Here is a 14,426-nt window from a genome sequence, read left to right as displayed (position 1 = left end):
TAAGGAGAATCTTCTTAACATCAAATAAGGTTCCCTTAACAGGTTGCGGGCTCTGGTGACTGCTGAAAGGTCACTAGAGAAAAAGCTGAAACGGCTAACCGATAACTCTTTGTTTCAGTTAAGTCCTTCACGCTTTCTGACACCTAAGACATCTGTTTCTGACGATCCCCCATCTATCGAGCGAGTAGAAGCTTTCTGGTCCGAATTGTATGGTGATCAACCGAACGTGAATCGTGACACTCCAGCTCTCAACGACTTCGAGGCATTTTGTCGCCACCATCGAAACGACAATGCTGATGAAGAGAGCCCTGAAGTCAGCATGGAAGAAGTTCGTTTGGCTCTGGATAATGGTAAGAACTGGGCTGCTCCGGGTCCGGATGGCATTAACTTATTTTGGTGGAAGAAACTTACTTCTATCCATAGCCATCTGGCCCGGATTTTTACAGCGTTTATCAGAGGCAACGAACCTATTCCATGCTGGCATGTAGAAGGGCGAACCGTGCTCATTCCTAAGAAAGGTGACTTGTCCGACCCAAAGAACTACAGGCCTATCACCTGTTTGAATGCGGTTTATAAGATTTTCACAAAAATCTTGAACAATCGCATTCTGCAGGAGATAGATCCTGTATGGCAGCAGATATACGAACAGCGTGGCAGTAAAAGAGGCCTATCAGGTTGCAAAGAGAATCTGTTAGTAGATCGTTGTGTCATTCAAGACGCGGTCTGCTATCAGCGCAACCTGTCAATGGCCTGGATTGACTACCGTAAGGCATTTGACTCAACATCTCATGAGCTCATTCTCTTTTTGCTCAAATGCCTTGGGGTCAATCGCGATACAGTGGGATGCATACAGCGTACGATGCAACTTTGGCGAACACGGTTCCACATATCATGCGGCAACGACAAACTTGTGATCGAAGTTGTACAGTACAAACGAGGTGTCTTTCAGGGAGATTCCCTGAGCCCTCTGCTGTTTTGCATCTCACTGCTGCCGATATCTGTTGCGCTACGCCGTACCCGTGGATACTCAGTGGGCCCACCAACTGATCGGTAGTATTCGATCACCCACTTACTCTACATGGATGATCTGAAGGTATATGCTCCTGATGAGGAACACCTTCAGACAGCCTCGAATATCGTAGGGGAGTATACACGGGATGTGGGCATGGCTTTTGGGTTGGACAAGTGCGCGGTCGTTAATCTGGTGAAGGTTTAGTGCTCTGATTTGCGTGAAGATATCGAGTTAGTAGATGGGAGCGTCATTGACCATCTTGACGCCGGACAGTCGTACAAATATCTAGGGATTGACGGGAGTCCTATGCAGGACGACTCGAAAATCAAAACGACTCTCTGCAGCGAGTATAAGCGGAGACTCCGGAAAATCTGGTCATCAAAACTTTCCGGAAAAAATAAAGTCTCTGCAACAAACATGCTTGCTGTCTCAGTACTACTCTACTCTTTCGGTGTCCTTAAATGGACCCGAAAAGAGCTTAGAGATCTCGATATCAAGACACGCAAAGTCATGAACATCAATCGGAACATGCACCCTAAGTCCTCAGTCACCAGATTATACCTTTCCCGGCACATCAGAGGGAGAGGTCTACAGAGCTTGGAGTGTCTACATGATCGTTTGGTTTTGGGTCTAACATACGAAGTTGTCAATTTCACAGCAGATGAGAACGACTTCCTTATGCAGATTGTTCATAGTCATGAGAATCTGCAGAAGGGAGCGTTCTTATATAAGGCAGCAAGGTACGCGGCAAAATCCCTCGGTCTCGGAAGAGTAAACCCTCATATTGAACTCCCTAAGGAGGAATTTAAGAGTGTCGTCAGGAATGCTGAGCAGCAAAAACTGCTCAGTACACACATGGACAAGTCCATGCACAGCGTGTTTTTTAAACACGTGCGTGATCATGGCTTGTCCACCCAGCTGACGTTTTCCTTCCTTAAGGCAGCTAGCCTGATGTCCGAGACTGAAGGATATATTTTTGCCTGTCAAGATGGTGTAATCAATACCCTCGAATGCCGTGCGAAAGTACTCCAGATGCAGCTACCAGACACACTGTGTAGGGTGTGTAAGCAACATCCGAGACGCTTATGCATCTCTTGTCAGCATGTCCTGTGCTGGCAAGAAGTGCATACGTTCAGCGTCATAATGCTGCTCTACGAGTACTCTACTACCACCTTAGACATACGCACGGTATCGATAAAACACCAGTGCTGCCTTATCTGCCAGGAGATATTCCGCAAGTTGTTGAGAATGACCGTTGCCGTATTTATTGGAACGTGGCATCCGCAACAACTCGGAAAATAGATCACAACAAACCTGATATTGTGCTCTTCGATAAAACCACTCGTGACATTTATGTCATTGAGTTCTCAGCACCTGCTGAGTATAACATCACGGTTAAAGAAGAGCACAAACACGAGATATATCAGGATCTCCTGTTCGAAATTGGCAAACTTTACCCAGGTTACCGTGTCAAACTTGTCGTACTCATTGTTGGCGTCCTAGGAGGGATGGAACAGTCATTTGTGTCTGCATTAGCTAGAATACCAACTTGTTCAGCGCAAGTTGAGTTTCTGGCATCGCGGATGCAAAAGGCTGTTATTCTCGGGTCTCTCCGTCTCATAAGGCAAAGAAACTTGGCCTGCTGCGCTTGCTGATCATCTTGTTGATGAAACATCGCAGCAGTAACGATTTGGCGCTCAGCTGAGGCCCTCGGTAGAGTCGGACTACCGGGGATAACCCCTTGAGCATTTAACTAAAAAGGAACTAATAATAATAATAATGATATTAATAATAATGATAAAAAGTTTAGAAAATCTAAGAAAACACATCTCATATGCTCAGGTTATACTTAAAATTTTGTTGTTGCGTAGCAATAGAAATGGTTTCTTTTTTTTTTTTTTATTCAATAGAATTTATTAACTTGGATATCATGTAAATGTCATCTTTGGTCAACTTAGATTTTTAATTGCTTGGTTGAACCTACGAAAATTCCCTTCGATCATAACGATTATAACTTGTGATGTTACATCCCCGAAGAGATGGAGTTGAAGATGGAGTAAGTGTGAGTCTGTGTATTAGAAAGAGAAAAAGTGAGTATGTGTGTCGAGTTGAGTGTAGTAGATGGTGAGCTGAGAGCCCGGAGTATAAGTGTGTGTGGTAAGTTGAGAGCGCGGAGGAATACGGGTACGGTACGCGGTATGTTTTGGAGAGACTGTGTGATGGAGTGTGGATTCAACGAGGAATGTCGGGCTGAGTCGCGGATAGTGGCCAAGATAACGTGCCTCCCATCCAGAGATGACAACTATGCCTAGGCTTAGCCCTCGGGGTTGACGTGGTAATCGCGGAGGAGCGACTGAGATGTCGCCGCCCGTTCATGTTGGTACCCGGAGTTAGCTGGAGTACGTTTACGTGTATTTCGGGATGGCAGGCCTCGTTTGCAATGCTCGAGGGAGCCAAAGGTTCGCCAACTATGGATATCACGGGGAGCGACATTACGGGAAGGCCCTTGAGTCTACAGCTTGGATGTTTGTGGAGGTAAGGATGGATGGAGAAGCGAGAATGTGAGATTGAAAGAGAAGGAGTGGAGCGTGCGAGTTACAGTGGGAGATTATTGTGTGGTAGTTGTGCAAATACCGGCGAGTAAGAGAGTTGAAATTCAGAGTCACTCGTGTACGAGTGGACCCAGTAGTCAAGTTTGGAGTTTCAGAGTGAGTGGTGGCGAGTCGGAGAGCCGCCGAGATGGGCCTCGACCGCAACCCTCGACTACTGTCGTTTTCGGAGCCTGTGGCTCCAGGTCTTGTACTTGGGGAGCCGTTTTGTCGTGATGATTGTCGTCCCAAATTACCGCGTTAATTATTTATTTTATTTTTTGATTTATCTGGAAGTGTGGTAAATATTGTGATTCGTTGTCATCGAGAGGTTCCTGATGTCATACTCAGATATTTATTTGTTTGACGAACCGGAAGTACTAGACCGCGGGCCTTTTGGGCCCTTCGCAGCATTCTCGCGTCATCTTTATGGTATCTTATTTGGTTTCGTTTCGTTATTTTATATTAATTTTAATGTAACTAATCGACTTCTTTCGCAATATAAGAACCGCGACCCTCTCTGCACAACCTAGCATACTGAGCACACCAGGACATGTCGCTACCACCGGTCGTGTCTCTCATCTCCAAAAGATTTAGATTTTAAGTTTTAATTTAAGTGTATGTGTAGACCGATTGCCGATACCGGGGAACTAAGATATGTTGTTCTGCGTCGAAATCTAAAGGATACGTATTTTATTTTTACTGTGGAAAAACATATCGAGGAGGTGAAACCACCCCTAAAACTTAGGCTCCAAAGTGTTGTTTTTCAAGTTTCGCATACTTGTATTTGAATCATCGAACGGGACCAACGGCATCATTTTCAGGGTGAAAAATAATGAAAAGTGTCATCGGTGTTGTAATAAAGAAGTAAATAAAACAAAAGGTGTAAGGGTTAAAATTCACAAAACTTTTATTTAAAAAAAATGATCCAATGGATTTTAACGAAACAGACGGCGATCGAAAAAGGCAAAAAAGTAGAGGATACGTCTTTTTTCGCTTTTCCGAAAAATCAAGTTTAGGGGGTGAACAATCCCCAAGTCCATCTGCATTGATCAACAAGAAAACATCAATATTTTTATTGACGTTGGTTTTAATTCATCGAGAATTATTTTTTATCTATTTTTAGCAGCGAGGATACAATAATAATTCAATTTATTTATATTCTACTCACTTGTTTATTTTTAATTCTACATGGAAGATTTGCCAGGTGATTACCTTCGATTTTGTTACCGGTGAAATATGTTATTCTACATAAAATTCTAAAAGACTAGAACTTCAAGAGTAGGGAGATACCGCAGATACGTGCTTTGGTGTTAAATATATATCTTTACATATTAGGGTGGTTAAAAAAAAAAAAAAATTTTTTTCTTATGGTCTCAAAAGTTGGTTCAAAGTAAAACAAAAATTCTCCCAGAAGAGCAACTCGAAATCTTAATTCGACTAAGAGCTCAACGACGATTCATTTTTCCTTTTGAATTGCATGTAAATTTTTTTTTTTTTTTTTTTTTTTTTTAAATAAAAGTATTAAAAAAATTTTTTTTCGAAAATCGAAGGACACATTTTCGTAGAAAATTAAATTTTCTACGAAAAAGTGTTCAAGTCTTTTTTTCGTAGTACTAACAGAAAAAATCGGTCTATCAGTTGACCCTGCGGGCCAGCCCCAAAACTTCCCTCGGTTTTCGAGCTCCTTGAGCTCGAAAACATGTTCGTAAATACATTTTCGTGCGCTTCGAGCTCGAAAATACTTTTGTATGCCATTGTTTTCAAAAAAAACAATTTTTTAGTATTTCCTTCTCCCACGATATCTCGTAAACGAATTGACCGATTAAGGTGGTTGAGGTGGCAATCGACGTGTTTTATCAAGTTCTAAATTTGATCAAATCTTGAAATTGATTTATCCAGTCGTTTTTGAGAAATTTTAAAAAAACCAAAAACAAAATTTTTTTTTGAATTCTTTCTTCAACGGTTTCTCTTGAACGAATGAACCGATTTTGATTTTTTCGGTAGCATTCGACGCGGCTTATGAAGTTTCAGAGCTAATTAGATTTCGGAATCAATCCATCGAGAAAATTAAAAGTTATCCAAATAAAACATTTTTGAAAAAATTGTATTTTCGAAATATCTCCGAACGCACCCTACCGATGAAGCTCAGATTTTTGCAGCTTTCAGATATTAACAAGCCACGTCTAATGACACCTCAAAGATCAAAATCGGTTTATCCGTTCAAGAGTTATGAATATTTGCATACATACGTACGTACACACATACATACACTCGGACATCATCGTGAAATTAGTCAGGATAGCTTCCTAGAACCTCAAAACGTCAAAATCTGATAGAAATTCGGTTTTTGCAAATCGGACCGAAACCAATAACTTCCTGAATTTTGGAAAATTTTCAATTTTCATAGCGGGAAGTTAAGTTACTTTTTTAAGTAATGAAGCTCTAAACTATATTAAATAGTATAACTTTGTTTTTATTATATTAAACATTTTTTTGACAAAAATTTAGGTTTTTTGGTTTAGCTTAGGCCATCTGTGAATTTTTTTTGAACACGAAAAAAAAGTTTTCCTTACTTTCAAAACAGAACCTTTTTTTTAATTTAAAAATACAGAAAGAAAAAAATGTTAATTTAAAAAAAAAAAATCTTTTTGTATCGAAATTCATACGGAAAATAAGTGAGATCTCAGAAATCTTTTTGAAACAGGTGACTGATTATACATAATATATAGGTTCAGCGTATAAACAGACAGTTGAAAATTTTGTTTTCGTGTATATAAAAATTCAATGATTAATTATTCTGTGTCAATTATTTGACACCATCAAGTGACTAAAGTTGAATGTGTTATCTGATCTCACCAAGTTTTAAGCCTGTATGATTGCTTGACACAAGTATCATGTGTTAAATTGACAAAAAAATCGAGTGGACCGTTTGGGACATGTAATTTATGTTAAATTTAACACAAATTTTTTAACTGTGCATGTACATGCAACAAAATCCGGAAATTATCTTTAATACTGTGTATACGTTAAGTTTTTAAATTCACGATTATTTCAACCTCAATAACTTTTTTTCTGTTAGTTGTTCGCAGAAAAAACTTGGAAACTTGTTCGTAGATAATTAAATTTCCTACGAAACTATGTACTTTAATTTTCAAAAAAAAAAATTTTTTAATATTTTTATTTCTAAAAAACCAAAATAAAATTTTTTCACATGTAATTCAAACGAGAAAATAAATATTCATTGAGCTCTTAGCAGGATTGAGATTTCGAACTGCTCTTTTGGGAGGAATTTTTTTATACCTAAGACTAACTTTGTGCAGTCACGAGATTAATCATTTTGAAAAGCTTCGTGTACTTTCGCTACGTCCGTGATGTATATATATATACATATATAAATTTTTTAACGAATGGTATTTTTGAACTCTACTCAACTAATTATGATAGTTTACGACGAAATCACTTGAAAAATCGACCATGAGGACAAATACAAGAGTTAGATTTAAAAAAAAATCTACCTAAAAAGGCCATTCGGCAGTTGAAATGGAAGGTAGATTTTCCAATTAATCTATCTAAAAAGTTACATACATACAGATGTTGTGATACATGTTAGTGTATGGTCATGATATGAAATTAGGCTCGTTTTCTTAGAGTGAGGGTAAAAAAAGACGACTATTTTCGATAGAGAACTTCAGATAGTCGATTTGACAAAACATTATATAGGTAATGTAGTAAAGTAAACTTCACGTAAACAAAGTATAGAAAATTTAATTAGTATAAGATCATAATTGTAATCGCTATTACGATGGCAAGACCAGTGATAATCATAGGGATTAGAGGTACATTTGATACATCATAATTAAGAAAATAAATACTTCTAAAATATAAAATAGCTGTGAAATTTACAAGTTATTTTGTTCACAATAAAATTCAATTGAAAAAATTGTATTATAATGGGAAATGCATAAGTTATGTAGAGTGAACACCATATTTGCAACATTTGTTGATTCTATTAGAATTTTCAAAAGGCCATAAAATTATTGGAAAAAAGGGTCAAAACATAAAGTTTAAGGTCAAATATTAAAGCTTACTAAACAAGCTTTATGATACTTTTTACTAAAATTGTCGATCAGTTTTAGTTTTAATGTTATATGAGCTTCAACATCGAATAAAAACTGATTTTTTAAAAAAATTGGTAAAATTTCAATCAGCCATAACTTCTAAATTAATCGACCGATTCAGCCCATCTTCGAACTTAACCGTGGTAAATACACATAAAATAAGTGTGGAAAATTTCATTAAGATCGGATAAGAATCGTAGACGCAATCGTGTCCTCAAAAGTCCGTTATATTGCATAAATATATATATATATATATATATATATATATATATATATATTAGGGTGTGTCAAAAAAAAATGAATTTTTTTTTCTTTAGGTCTCATAGTCTGAAAAGTTTCTTTGGGACCTAAAAAAAATCCTCCTAAAAAATCAGCTCAATATTTCGAAAATTGAGTTGGCGGTTTACAAGTTCATTTTCCCATTTAAAATACACGTAAAAAAATTATTTTTTAGTTTTTCGAGGAAAAATCAATGAAAAAAATTTTTTTTCCGATTTTGACTCTCATACTTTTATAGGAAATCTAATTCCCTGCAAAACTGTCCCCAATAGTCATGTTCGCAACTACAATGTAAAAAGAGTTACAAGTCTCCAAAGTTCGAAAAAAAATAATTTTTTTTTATGTATAATTATTGTTTTTACTTTATTGTTATTTAATGGGTGGTATATTTTGTTTTCTGAACCAAGTACACGTTCAAACACATATACATACATATGTGTGAACGTGGCGGCGCGAGTCGGCTGTGTCTCTATACCGGTGTCATATGCCTGTTTAACCTCTCTCATATTTAAATTGATTAATTAATAGATAAATATGAATTATAACCGTTATTTACCTATTTCATTATTAATATTTTATCATTCTCTACCAATTCCATGAGAAATTTTTGAGTTTAATATTTGAGTTTTCATTTTTTAATTTCTAAATTTTTGCTTGCGCCGTTTTTGATAAATTTAATAAATTTTATAAACTCTAATTTTTGATGAATTGTGTATACTTTCATCAATATATATTTTAGTATGTATGAATATTTTAGTTTCTTAGCACATGAGTATACACAATAAATTGTGTTTATTTTCATCAATATATATTTTATAATATGTGCAATATTTTCGTTCTTAGCATTTGAGTATACACAAATGTTAAGCAGATTTTATTAAGGACCAGTTTTGCAAACTAGGTTTGTTTTAATCCGAGTTTAAATTAAAAAGCTGGAATTAATAATATATAGACATACCAGTAATAATAATTCAAACCCGGATTAATAATAAACTCGGTTTGAAAAACTTACCCGAAATGTAAAATCAGTGACTCTGTCTATACATATAATCATGTTTACATAAAGGTAGTTTCTCAATACGAAATTTGATTAATATGTGATTAGACTATTATTGCTCGTACATCTATATGAAAATATCCAAGTATACTAGCAATAATTAAGTCACAGATTAAGAATCTTGGATTGAAAAGCTGGCGGCTTCCAGCGCTCAAGACGAATTCAGCTGCAATTTGTACATAATTACTAGCCATATAGTTATTTAACCAGTTACTTACTGGAGGTTTTTTATTATATACCCTGATAGCCATACCTTACTCAGTAAGGTCTGTAGAGCAACACTTTCGGCTAACTTAACGAGAAAGTTTCTGGCAAACCTTGGCTGGATAATACTTTCCTTTAAGTTGGTTTCAGAATACGGCAGTAGCTTGAATGTAACTTGACAGAAAAACTTGACGTCAATTTGAAGTGAAATTTTCAATCAACTTAGCGTCATTGTCTGACAGTCATACATGTAGTCAAATTGAATTTAACTTAACAGACAATTTACTGTCAACTTAAAGGTAACCTGCTCGCTCTCCAACACTTTCCTTCAAGTTACCTTTAAAATACGGCAGTAGCTTGTAGTTAAGGGCCAGTTTTTCAAACCAGGTTTATTTTTAGTCCGGGTTTGATTATCATTGCTGGTATATCTATATAATTATTAACATATAGATATACTAACAATATTAATTAAAACCCGGATAAAAAGAAACTCGGTTTGAAAAACTGGCCCTAACTTACGGTTAGGGTGGCTATCAGGGTAATTGATTATTTTTAACTTTTCATAACTTAAAAAGTAACATAGAGGCGCTGCTTGGGATATTTTTGTCGAATTCATAGCATATATATATATTAATTCCTATTAACTGAAGTTGAAGAGATTAATTTTGACAGAATTTAAATATCGTGTGATTAATTTTTCTGTGAAATTGATAGTACGATCATTATCGATAAAAGTTTAAAAAATAAAAACCCAAGTTTACGTGTATTTTAAATGGGAAATCTTAACACGCTGTCGTCGAGTACTTAATATTAATATTAAGGGCTCAAATTTTCAGGGAATTTTTTTGGGGCTATTTCTAACAAAATTTCGGGATGGGAGCGAAAAAAAAATATATTCGCAAAAAAAAAGCACCCTAATATATATACATATAATGTCTTTACAAAAAGATTTGAAATCACACCAAAAACAGCACAGCTGTAATAGATTGCGCCAAGTACGCGTTCAAATTGCAATAACATATTAACTGTACTATTCTACAAAAATATTTGAAATCACTAAATAATGCCAAGTTAAGATACAACATTCTGCAATAAAATAGTTGATAGAGCGGTTCAATAGATATGAATGTACTTAATATAAAAAGGAAATTGCTAAAAAAGGCGGAAATCATAAAAATATCAAGTATTTGGAATTTTCTTTAATTAAAAAAAAAAAAAGTTTTAGAAAATATATAAATGAAAAAAAAAATTAGTTGAACGTACTTGGTGTGCGTTATTAAAGCGAAATAAGTATATCAATTGATTGTAAAACATTTACAAACTATGAAATAACTGAATTATGACATAACAAGTTGTTTGCGTTAACGCACACCAAGTACGTTCAACTAATTTTTTTTTTCATTTATATATTTTCTAAAACTTTTTTTTTTTTTAATTAAAGAAAATTCCAAATACTTGATATTTTTATGATTTCCGCCTTTTTTAGCAATTTCCTTTTTATATTAAGTACATTCATATCTATTGAACCGCTCTATCAACTATTTTATTGCAGAATGTTGTATCTTAACTTTGCATTATTTAGTGTTTTCAAATATTTTTGTAGAATAGTACAGTTAATATGTTATTGCAATTTGAACGCGTACTTGGCGCAATCTATTACAGCTGTGCTGTTTTTGGTGTGATTTTGTTTTCTGAATATAATTTGCAATCTTTCGTAGAAAATATATTTTATTGACTGATTGACACAGGTAAAAAAAAATAGTTAATCGTCACGGTTTTAAATTAATTTATACCTTAAAAGCTCAATATTTTTCTTTTTCGTTCACTTTATGAGCATGCTAAAATAATAATTTCTTGCGGAAAAATAGATTTTCTGTAAACAATTGCAAATTAAAATTCGAAAAAAATACCACCAATTAAATAACGATAACGTAAAAACAACAATTATAAGTAAAAAAAAATCTTTTTTTTTTTCGAACTTTGGAGGCTTGTAACTTTTTTTGTATTATAGTTACGAGCATGACTATCAAGGACATTTTTGTAGGGAATTAGATTTCCTATAAGGGTATGAGAGTCAAAATCGGAAGAAAAATTTTTTTCATTGATTTTTCCTCGAAAAACTGAAAAATAATTTTTTTACGTGTATTTTAAATGGGAAAATGAACTTGTAAACCGCCAGCTCAATTTTCGAGATATTGAGCTGATATTTTTGAAGGATTTTTTTTAGGTCCCAAATAAACTTTTGAGACTATGAGACCGAAAGAAAAAAAAAATCATTTTTTTTTGACACACCCTATTATATATATATATATATGTATGTATATATATAAAAAAGTAAAAATAAAAATAGCATTTAAAATATTATAGAATTGATAACAAACACAAGTTTAACGTTTAATAACTTTTGAAGGAGTTATTTTGTCGAAAATTTGTAAGAGAACTTTTTTGTAGAGCGTCCAATTTCCCATCAGAATATGATTCGATCAAATTTTTACTCTTATTTGTTTTTGAGAAAAAAAATTAAATGTCAAAAGTCTAAAAATCCCATGTTATTTAAATGAGAATTATAAAATGATTTCGGCACGGTTCAATGTGAAAATTAAGAGCCTGTTAGTGTTGGATATTTTTTTTTAGGTCATAAACTAAAGATTCAGGGGACGATCGGTAAATAAAAATCAATTTAGAAAACAACGGACACCCTAATATGCATAAATATCTATTTAACACCGAAGCGCATATCTATTGTTTTTTTCTACTCTTTTGGAGTTCTAGTTTGTTAGAATTTTATGCAGAATAAAATATTTTAGCGGCAAAAAAATCGGGGGTGACCACCTGGAAAATCTTTCATGTAGAATTAACAATAAACAAATAAGTAAAATATAAATAAATAATATTATTATTGTAACCTCGCTGCTAAAAATGTATGAAAACATAATTCTCAATTAATTAAAACCAATGCTGATAAAAATATTGAAGTTTTCTTGTTGGTCGATGCAGATGAACTTAGGGATTGTTCACCCCCTAAACTTGATTTTTCGGAAAAACCAAAAAAGACGTCTCCTCTACTTTTTTCTCCTCTTTCGATCGCCGTCTGTTTCGTTAAAATCCATTGGATAGTTTTTTTCGAATAAAAGTTTTGCGAATTTTAACCCTTATCCCTAGCAGACCTGATTTACCGCAAATTTACGGTAATTTGCCGTAAAGTACCATAACTTTACCGTAGAATAGGTAAATTACCGTTAAATTTGGGCAGATTTGCCGTAATTTACGGCAAATGAGTAAATTACGGTGGGTTTACCGTAAATTAAGGTGAGTTTACCGTAAATCACAATGGGCTTACTGTAAACTACGGTATTTTCACCGTAAATTTACCGAAGAATACGGTAAATCTCCCGTAAAAATTCGGGTGGATTACCGAATTACCGTAATTTACGGCGGATAACCTTATTTTACGGTGGATTGCCTACATTACGGTAAACCCACCGTCATTACGGTATGCCCACCGAAAACTAAGGTAAACCCACCGGAAATTACGGTAAATCCACCGTAATTTACGGTAAATCGGTATTTTATGGTGGATTACTGTAATTTACGTAGATTACGGTAATCCCACCGTCATTTGGGTCCGTTAGGAATAACTTTTGTTTTATTTGCTTCTTTGTTACAACACCAATGACACTTTTCATTATTTTTAACCCTGAAAATGATGACGTTGGTCCCATTCGATAATTCAAATTGCAAGTATGTGAAATTAAAAAAAAACCCCTTTGGAGCCTAAACTTTAGGGGTGGTTTCACTCCCTAGATATGTTTTTCCGCAGCTTAAAAAATTACGTGTCCCTTAGATTTTGACGAAGTCTAGCCTATCTCAGTCTCGTCGAAATTGGAGAGGGACACTTGGGAAACCTTCCTTGTGAGTCTCATAACATGAATATACACGGAGATATGAGATTAAAAAAATATTTGTTTTTGTTCCAGAGAATCAAATTTTTGTAAAGAAGAAAAGGAAAGTTCGTTCCAATATCAATTATGAGTGCTTCGATCGACACATTAAAACAGAAAACTTGATTAATCTAATCCTAACAATTAAAAAATCTAGAAAACGATTGATTCTGGGAGCCCTAACACTTCGTACAACTTTCGAGCTCATTGAACTCGAAAATATAGCCGTGGATACATTTATGAGCTTTATGATCTCGAAAAAAACTCTTGAATCTAATAGGCTTATCCTTATCAAGCTTGAACAAGTTACACCTTGACTTGAACTGGGAAAATTCAAGAAATGAATAAATAACAAGCAATTAAATTTTTATCAAACTCAAAAAATAAAAAAAATTAGAGAATTGGAAGTATTTCAATTTTTGTTGACAATATTTCCTAAACTAACGATCCGATTCTAATGAGTTATGCAATGATTTAAGGAGACTGTAAAGGGAAGATGTGGCATATTTATTTAAACATTTAGTACATTGTTTATAAGTTATTTGAGAAAAAAAAGTCAAATCGCTATTACTGAAATTTTTTGACATCAATATCTTCCGAAAGAATCAATAGATTTCGATACTCAATACGTTAATTGACGCCTCGTATCGAGCTCTAGATATGGATTGACTTTAGAATCAATCGATCCGATAATTTCGAAGACATTAAAAAACTAAGTGTTTTACTAATTCTTTCTTCTGATATATCTCTCGAATGAATTAACTTGTCGAAATGGTTATTGCGGCAATTGATGCGTTGTTATTGGAGTCTAGAGCTATTAGATTTTTAAACGATTAATCAAGTCGTTTACTTAACTAAAGCAGATTGTACAGAGGGGCTCGTATGTTCAGATGACGCAATATGTTACATGTACATATTTTTTAAAAAAATGGATCGACTTGACATTGTATTGACACAGAATGGGCTGCAGACGATCAAGACCGATTTTGTTTAAGCGCTGTCATCAAATTAATTTTATCAACTTTGACTTGTTACGAGACATTAGGATTTAAAGAAGATTGATGTGGATACTCTTCAACCATAACAACAATTCTATTGGACTGACAGCAGCAAACACTATCGTAAAGGTAGAATTCGCAGAAGAATTAGTATGAGACGTCACAAGTGTTGATGTTAAAACAATTGGATCCTTCGGGATAGGATTAGGTCGGAAAGTGATACATA

At 34.5% G+C, this 14,426-nt stretch overlaps 1 protein-coding gene across 5 annotated transcripts in view; it reads right to left on the bottom strand.

The window, feature by feature from the left end:
* Nucleotides 1–14,426, bottom strand: part of LOC130674844 (protein kinase C and casein kinase substrate in neurons protein 2) — a 139,886-nt gene that overhangs the window by 72,159 nt on the left and 53,301 nt on the right. The window lies entirely within an intron of this gene.

This window comes from Microplitis mediator, chromosome 9, assembly GCF_029852145.1.
Source record: "Microplitis mediator isolate UGA2020A chromosome 9, iyMicMedi2.1, whole genome shotgun sequence".
NCBI classification, from domain to species: Eukaryota; Metazoa; Arthropoda; class Insecta; order Hymenoptera; family Braconidae; genus Microplitis; species Microplitis mediator.
This window is presented reverse-complemented; position numbering and strand designations above follow the sequence as displayed.